This window comes from Ursus arctos, unplaced genomic scaffold, assembly GCF_023065955.2.
Source record: "Ursus arctos isolate Adak ecotype North America unplaced genomic scaffold, UrsArc2.0 scaffold_7, whole genome shotgun sequence".
In the NCBI taxonomy this organism is placed as follows: Eukaryota; Metazoa; Chordata; class Mammalia; order Carnivora; family Ursidae; genus Ursus; species Ursus arctos.
The window spans coordinates 7,047,982-7,057,280 of NW_026623089.1; positions in this window are offsets into that span (position 1 = coordinate 7,047,982).

Below are 9,299 nucleotides of genomic sequence, written 5' to 3' on the forward strand. Positions count from 1 at the left end.
TAAGGCAGTGAAATCATTCTGTAGGATACTATGCTGGTACATACCTGTCATCATACGTTTGGCAAAACCCGTAGACTATACGACCCCAAGAGTGAAGCCTTTGTCAGCTATGGGCTTTGGGTGATGATGCCATGTCCGTGTAGGCTCAGCAAGTGCGAGGAATGTTCCTCTCTGGTGAGGGAGGTTGACAGTCGGGGAGCCTCTGCATGTGTGGGAGTAGGGGGTAGATGGGAACTCTATTTTCTGCTCAGTTGTGCTGTCGACCTAAAATTGCTCTAGAAACATTAAGTGTGTTAATTAAAAAAAAAAAAGTGGTTACCCACTGGGCACACCAAGCTGCCTCCTGTGTCCCAGTCTTTGCACCTGCCATCCACCCACTCTTGTTGGCCTGGCCAATCTTCTCTGCCATCTTTCTGCCCTACATGTCCCTTCCTCCCAAAAGCCTTCCCTGACCCTCCTTTGTGCTATTCCTATACTTCGAAGACGCGTTTATCGTTCCACGTATTGCACTGTATTCTAGTTTATTTCACGATGATTATTTCATCTGTGCTTCCCCTTGGGGCCTAGAATAATGCCCGACACACCGGAGTCTCTCCATGTTCTGCTGCAGACTGTCCTGAACCCTGCTGCCTCTTAGACTCTTGGAAGGTCTTCCAAAGCCTCTCTCCGCACACCTTCCCCCTACCCAATTCTTCACTGACGTAACCCTTACATCCCTACCAATGATTAACCACGTGACTGCGTCAGGTGCTCTCTAGAATTCTAGACTGGCCACCCCTCGAGAGTTGTATATCAGCAAGGGTTTAATAGTTGCAAGGAACAAAAGCTATTTCTAACGTTGACAAGAAAACAGGATTAGCTGGGGGGATTCTGAGGAGCACACATTATCAGAGATGAGCCAAAGAGCCAGGACCAGGCTGGGCAGGAACTGGGACATGTCCAGGGATGTCAGGAGCAGGAACACCACAGGCCCTCCCTCCAGGCTATGGCCACCAGGTGACTCAACCCCAGCCCCCTTCTGACTCTACACACCTCCCTCAAGACTCAAATTTCACCCTCTGCCACCCTTACTCTTCCAGAGCAGGGAACCGAGGTCCAGGAAGGCGAGGTGTTTTGCTCAAGGTCCCAGCATTGTTGGGCTAGGTTTCTTCAATCACGTGAAGGGCAGGGCTCATCCCACTGTGCAGCTGTCACCCTCTGTACTGATGGCGGGGTGCTGGGGAGCCGGCCTGGGGCTTGTCCTCGGTGATCTGGATGTCAGCTGGCTTGTTCCATTTGGAAGCCGCTTTTGCCTTTTGGGTCCACAGATCCAGGATGATGGCAGCTTGTCGGTGCTGACAGGGTGAACCGCACTGTGCTTCACGTGATCACCTCATTGTTAGCAAATGTTCAGCATTAACACCCAGGTTTTTCCCTACCTGCATCAGCTAGCTATCGCTGCCTAACAAATCATTCCCGAAAGGCAACACCTTAGAGCAATAACCTTTTATCTTACTCGTAGTTCCATAGGTTGGTGATTTAGGCTGGGCTTGGTTGGGCAGGTCTTCTGGTCTTGGCTCGGCTCCCTCACTCACCTGCAGTCAGCTGTGGACAGACAGATCTGCTATCTTGGCTGGGTGCTCTCCTAGGTTTGGGGGTCAGGTGGCTGTAGACATGGTCTACGATGGTTTTGGTTGGGACAACTGGGCTCTCCTCCATAATGCCTCTTATGGTTCAGCAGACCCTCCTAGGTTTGTTCTCGTGGTGGTGGAAGGGGTGAAGAGGGACAGCAGAAACCCAGAGGCCTTTGATACATTCTATTACCCAATTTATTACCAAATCATAAGGTCGGCTCAGATTCAAGGAGTAGAGAAATAGACTCCACCTCTTAACAATGAGAGCTTATACATTGCAAAACTCATTGCAAAGCATTATTCATAATCACCAAGAAGTGGACGCAATACAAATGTTCACAACCAATGAATAAGCAAAATGTGCTATATCCATACAAAGCAATATCATTGGCCATGAAGAGGAGTGAAGTACAGATAGGGGCTACAACACGTATAGATCTGAAAAGTATTACGCTGAGAAAAAGAAGCCAGACGCTAAAGGCCACATATTGTATAATTCCATTTACATGAAATGTCCGGGACACACAAATCCCTAGTGTCAGAAAGTAGATCAGAGGTGTCCAGGGACTGGAGTGCACGGGGAAAGGGAGATGGGATTTCTTTTTAGGGGTGATGAAAATGCTCCAAAATGGTTCTGTGACTATACCAGTAACTACTGAATTGTACCACTTAAAAGGGTGAATTATATCTCAACAAAGCGGTTATTTGAGTAGTAAACAAGTGAAACTTGTTCAAAACAAACCTACCAAAATAAGAAGATCTCTTTTTGGAAATGTATAAAAAAGGCCATGAAATTATAATCATTTTTTAAAAGATTTATTTTGTTTATTTTTTTGAGAGAGAAAGAGAGAGCACATGCGCTCACACACACAAGTGGGGGGAGGGGCAGAAGGAGAGGGAGAAGCAGACTCCCCGACGAGCTGGGAGCCCGACCCTACCTGGGGCTCGATTCCAGGACCCTGAGAGCATGACCTGAGCTGAAGGCAGACACTTCACTGACTGAGCCACCCAGGTGCCCCAAATTTTAATCATTTTTTATGAACTTCCACCTCTTATACATAGAAATATATTGATAATTTCCCCAAAAGTGAGATTTTAAGATTTTAAAGCCATGTAATGACTCTCTTTGTCTTCAGTGAGCAATATTTGAAGTAATACAATGAGCTTTATTGTTATTACTCAATAAAAATGATTCTGCTGGAAGAATTTATAAGTAAACATTATTGATTTTGTATAGATAATGCTGGTGTGAAGCTAGTAAGGAAGTCTAAAATTTTGGCCCAAGTTTAGAATATTTTCTGGATGTTTGATACGTTGTGGATACATTATCTGTGAATGATACAATAAAATACGTAAATCACCTAAATCACTAAATCTTTTCTTCGAAAAGCGCTGTATTTACTATCACACCAAATAACTATCCAAGAAAATTAACTAGTGTATCTTAAGAGCTGAGAACCTATAAATTGAAAATCAGAAGAATATTTGGATCCACGGGCAGTCGGAGGTACTAAAGCTACAGGAATAGTTTGGAAATTGAATTGAGTCTTCAATTCTATCTTTAATGGAAATGATAAAGTAGGAGTAGTTAACATTTGGAAAATGAAAACAAAGAGATGTGGTTTTAGGAAATACTTTTCAAACAGAGATGCCAGTTCTCTGAGTACTTTGTCGAGTTCTACAAGAAAGGTGTTTTTTTTTTTTAAGATTTTTTTTTATTTATTTATTCGACAGGATAGAGACAGCCAGCGAGAGAGGGAACACAAGCAGGGGGAGTGGGAGAGGAAGAAGCAGGCTCATAGCAGAGGAGCCTGATGTGGGGCTCGATCCCATAACTCCAGGATCACGCCCTAAGCCGAAGGCAGACGCTTAACCGCTGTGCCACCCAGGCGCCCCTACAAGAAAGGTTTTGATTATTGAAGCTGATAAATAGAGGAGGAGCATAGAAAACTGGTGAAGGAAAACATGAAAAAGGAACAGAAGGTATTAGAAAAACAAAGAAATATGATACATCTTTGAAAACAACAAAGTGGCAATTCCCAGGGAAAAACTATTAAATTGTCCAATAAATTACATGAGAACATATTTGCTATTTTATCATAAAAATAAATGAGCATAAGGGTGCCTGGATGCCACAGTTGGTTAAGTACCGACTCTTGGTTTTGGCTCAGGTCATGATCTCAGGGTCGTGAGATCGAGCCCCAAGTCGGGCTCTGCCCTCAGAGCAGAGTCAACTTGAGATTCTCTCTCCCTCGCCCTCTGCCTCTCCTGCTCATGCTATCTCTCAAAAAAATAAAAATCTTAAAAATAAATAAATGAACATAGTAAGCTTTAATGCGTTGTAATTGATTTAATCCTGAAGTTGGCCAACTGATGTTGGCAAAGCTTTGTGGATTTTAAGTGAACAAAAATTAATAAAATTGAGCAAACTTATCTCACATTCTAACAAAGTATTTGTAAGATAGTTGATAATAGAGATTGGCTATATAAAAATCTCACTATGATAAAGGCTAGAAAAATTCCAAATGCAGATGCTGGCAGTTTAGTACAAACCGACAGAGTCCAGTGTTGAGAGCACGATTGTTGATAATAAAAGTGATTCTCTGTGTCCCTTGATGCTATTGATTTAATGCCAAAGCCGTTGGAAAAGTTTGATGCAATCCCTAAGTGAGATCTGGCCCAGACAGGGGCGCCATTTAGCCAGCAATCGCTGTACTGAACAAAAGATCACACCAACAATTTCTAAACTTCAATAGATGACTTGGAAATTATTAGAATAATGTGATGAATAATTTCTGCTACAATACATACCCCTTCATTTTTATCTCTCTCTGCCTACACGAAATGTCTTTTATATATCTTAGGTTATTTCAAAAAGAAAAGAAAATAGGGGCGCCTGGGTGGCTCAGCCGTTAAGCATCTGCCTTCAGCTCAGGGCGTGATCCCGGAGTCCTGGGATCGAGCCCCACATCAGGCTCCTCCGCTGGGAGCCTGCTTCTTCCTCTCCCACTCCCCCTGCTTGTGTTCCCTCTCTCACTGGCTGTCTCTCTCTGTCAAATAAATAAATAAATAAAATCTTTTTTTAAAAAAAGAAAATATATTAGCTTTATCATTTCCATATTAATTTATAATCCACATCATCAAATATTTTTAATATCATCCTGCCTGTGGAATAGTGAAGTAGGAATTGTCATCATCCATGTTTTCCCCCCCAATCTTTATTCTGCACGTTTTCAAACATACGGAAGAGGAGGAGGACAGCGAACGCTTGTATACGTCTCATCACCAGATTCAGCAGTTGCTGACCTCTGCCATATCATCTCTCTGTACACAAGGTTTTTGAGCCATTTGAATGTGCACTGCAGACATCATGACTTTTCACCCCTAAACAGACAGCCTGTATTGCCTAAAAATCAGGAGAGTCTCTCACATAACCATAGTATCATTATTGTGCTCAAGAAAACTTACAACGTCCTGATATCATCTAGCCCAGTTCCTATTCAAATTTCCCCGAACCTATAGTTTGTTTGTTTTTTCAAAGTCACAGCCAATCCAGGTTGCTGTGTTTCTAGAATCTCTTTTAGTCAGATTGGTCCCTCCACCTTTTTCTCTTCCCCCCTTGACACTAACTTTTTGATGAACTTAGACCAGCTATGCTCTAGGGTCCCATGTTCTAGATTTGTCTGATTGTCTCCTCACGATGTTGTTTACTTTGTCCCTGGATGTTTCTTGTGTACTGGAAGTTAGGCCCAAAGTCTTGGTGGGATTCAGGTTAGAAAGTCCGAATACTCCACAGGGGACGTGCACACAGAGTCCCATCACATCAGGAGGCCCGTAACGCCATGGAGTCCCCGTTCGTGAGACTGATGGCTTGAGGAAGGGTGACCGTGAGAGCTCAGCAGTGTAAACAGAGAATGTTGAGACAACCAAGGGCACTGGGACAGGCACAAAGCACTAGACAGTCGCAAGGAATTATTCATTTCAACGATGCGATTGTGTAAGGAAATACCCTCATTTCTTAGAAACGCAGAAGTATTTAGGAGCAGGCCGAAGGATGAGGTGTTGGGAACATATTTTCAAAGGACAGAGCAATACTTAAAGGAAAAGAGGAAGATTAAGCAAGGGTGTCACATAGTTGATAATCCTTGAAACCGGGGCAGGAAAAATCGTGGTTCCTTGTACTATTCTCTCTACCTGTCTTTGAAAACTTTCACAGTGGAGAAAAAAGAAGGAACGAATGATTTCGAGATGGCGAGGTGCAACACAGCCAAACCCTGATGCCCCAGATTACTGATTGCGACCTTGGCCGCTGGGTTCTTTCCTTGCTCTGGCAGCAGAGGGAACATTCCCACCACCGTTGCAAAGGGCATGGTACCTTTCGTCAGTCTTAACTTTGTAAGATCCACTCGGGCTTGTTTGCTTATAAAACGTCACAAATTATTTTCCCAAATGGCCAAAGGATGAAGCTGAAAACAAGCGCTGTTTCTAAAAGGCAGCTTTTGTTCTTGGAGGAATGGCACGTAGCCTTCGAGCACGTCTCCAGTGCGGCCGCAGGACGCCGTTCTGGGAGCCACATCAGGCCTCGCGCTTGAGGGTGGACAGAAACCCATCCTGGCCTTGGAGGAAGACCCAACTCAGGAAAGAAATGATACTCACGAGACGGCTTTCCAGGCCCTTCCAGGTTTCTCCAAGGACCGCCTGCGACTCTCTTCAGAGACAGTCCTGGGTTCTTAGGAAGACGTTAAAATGAGGTCAGGCCAGCTGTAGGGTAACTGCTTCCCTGGCCTTTTTCCATCTAAAAAGGCATTTTTATGCTTTTTTCTTTTCTCGTTGACACAGAGAGACAGAGAACGCGCACAAGCAGGGGGAGAGGCAGATGGAGGGGGGGGGGCAGGCTGCCCACTGAATAGAGATCCCGATTTGGGGCTCAATCCCAGGACCCTGGGATCATGACCTGAGCCAAAGGCAGACGCTTAACCGACTGAGCCACCCAGGCGCCCCCATTTTTATGCTTCTTAGCAATCCCTCAACTACCCTGCAGGATAAGTAGCATCACCCTCAAGCCCATTTTACAGATGAGAGAGGCCACCAGAGGCTAGGAGACTTCCTGAGACCACACAGCTCATACGGGGTTAGTTGGTCTTGAGTGGAAATCTCTCAGCAACCCCCTACGCAGCCTTGACGCTAGGCTGAATTTGTGCCCATCTCAAGCGCTGTACGATGGCCCTAACAGGCTTAGGTAGGAAACTCTCAAGAGTGTTTTCGGGACACGTGCAGCTTAAAGAAGTCAAAATGTATACAAGTAACTTCCTCAGATGATATCTTCGTCTTCTCGCCTATTCCTCAGGAACAAGTACGTCTACAGGGCAGTTTTATTTGGGGTCCCCTATATTCATTCATCAGTCAAGGAACAGATATTTATTGATACCCGCTCTACGCCAAGCTTGTGCTGGTGCCAAGAATTCAGAGATGACTCAGAATTTCCTGCCCTTGAGGGCTTCGTGTCCTACGGGGGAGTTAGACATACTAACGAGAACTCTGTGTGACGTGCTGAGCGCTCTGTCCAGAACCCTGCCAGGCACCCGACAGGTGTCGGAACAAATACTCGGGTTGCACGAGCCTCCCAGGTGAGTCAGACAGGTTTCCTAAGGGAGGTGACACTTGACCTGGGCCTTAAACGATGAGTAGGATGTGACAGATTGAGAAGATGGGGTCACTTTTTAAGGATTCGAGTTGCATAAATCTCACATGTGCTAGCTACCTACCTTGGACTTCCGGTTTCTAGAGCGTGGTTAGGTATGGTCTCCAAATTCCTCCCACACGACACACCCTGAAACTGTCTAAAAGGTCTTTTGGATGGTCCACATTTTAGTACAGCTAAACCACATCTGTTTCTTTTTCAAGATTTTATTTATTCGGGAGAGAGAGAGTGTGCACACATGGGAGGTGGGCAGAGGGAGAGGGAGAAGCAGACTCCCCGCTGAGCAGGGAGCCCACTGCAGGTATCTGAAGTCAGACACCTAACCGACTGAGCCACCCAGGTGCCCCTAAACCACATCTGTTTCTAATCAATCAAAACTAATGACCAGTGGCCTCGAGCTCTACCAAGCAGTGCCGACAACTGGTTAGCCACAGCTAATGTGTCAAGCAAGCATATATTTGCTTTGGAATCAAACACCTCCCAGACTGTTTGTATGCGGTGTGGACCATCAAGGGTCTACACCTGCTAACACTCAACACAAGGTAAGGTTCCCCAAGCAGGAAGGATACCGTACTGAAGAGTAATAGCAAGGAGGACACATGAATCTACTTCTCTGCAAGATCAAGGAAATCACTCGTACGGTTTAACACCCCAAATCCAGTTTGTAGGAAGCCTTAGAGAAATTCAAAATTGCTTCAGTTCTGAATCACTTTCAACCTCAGAAGGCCTTTCTTACATGCTTCTTGGAAATTTAGGAAATGGGTTCCAAACAAAGAAAAGTAGAATTGGCTCTAGTTGTTTTAGGGAAAAAATCCATGCCAATGCAAAACAAAATGTAAGTACATGATTTCATCTGGAAGTGAAATGAAATTTGCATGCAGGGAAGTTGGCAGCCTCCACAAGGCTGATCCACATTGGTCGCAAATCTAAAACACTGCAGTGTGGTGGCAAAGAGACCCGGAGAATCAAGGATGTCTACAGGATCCCCTCTTGGGTGGTGTGCATGAAATAATTCGTGTAACCAATGACCCGCCATTTCCAAAGTCTCTTATTATACAAAAACTTATGGCAGAAATACTAGAAAATACAAAGAAGGGTGGGGGAAAAAATCACCTTGCGTGGCCCTGGCCTAGGGACAACACTGTTGATACTTGGGTGAATATCCTTCCATGTTGTTTTCTATCAACAGCAGTTTACCTATTTCTCCCCCGTAAGAATAAGACCATGACTTACACACTACTTGGAAACCTGGCTTTCTTCATGTACTTAAAACCCCTCTTTCCATGGCAAGACATCTTTTTGACTTCTACCCCGGTATTTTTTTTTTTTTAAAGATTTTATTTATTTATTTATTCGATAGAGATAGAGACAGCCAGCGAGAGAGGGAACACAAGCAGGGGGAGTGGGAGAGGAAGAAGCAGGCTCATAGCGGAAGAGCCTGATGTGGGGCTCGATCCCATAATGCCGGGATCACGCCCTGAGCCGAAGGCAGACGCTTAACCGCTGTGCCACCCAGGCACCCCATACCCCGGTATTTTTAATGGCTGCAGACTACTTCTGTGTACCGCACCTAACAATTCCACTGTCATTAGCATGCATTTCCAGTTTTTTGCTGTTAAGGCAAATGCTACAGTGAACGTCCTTTTGCTAAATCTGTGCACACAGATTAGAAAAGCCATTTCTTGGTATACATTCTGGACCATGTGTGGTACCTGGCATTCGAGGGCACATCTCCCTGCTGATGTTCTAAGGCCTCAGCACTAGAGAGGGGGTGCCCCTTCCCCCATCCCCAGGGGTCAGCGTAACCCCAGAGTAACCCAATTTGGATGTGCCCTACGTCTGGACTCTCCTGTTTTATTCAGGACATCACAAAAGTCACTGTAAAAAGGAAGACAATTTCAGCAAAATCCTAGAACTTTTTCAAATCTGTTTGCCATGAAGTCGGAAAGTAAACATTTTCATCATTCATTAGCACCACATTGCAG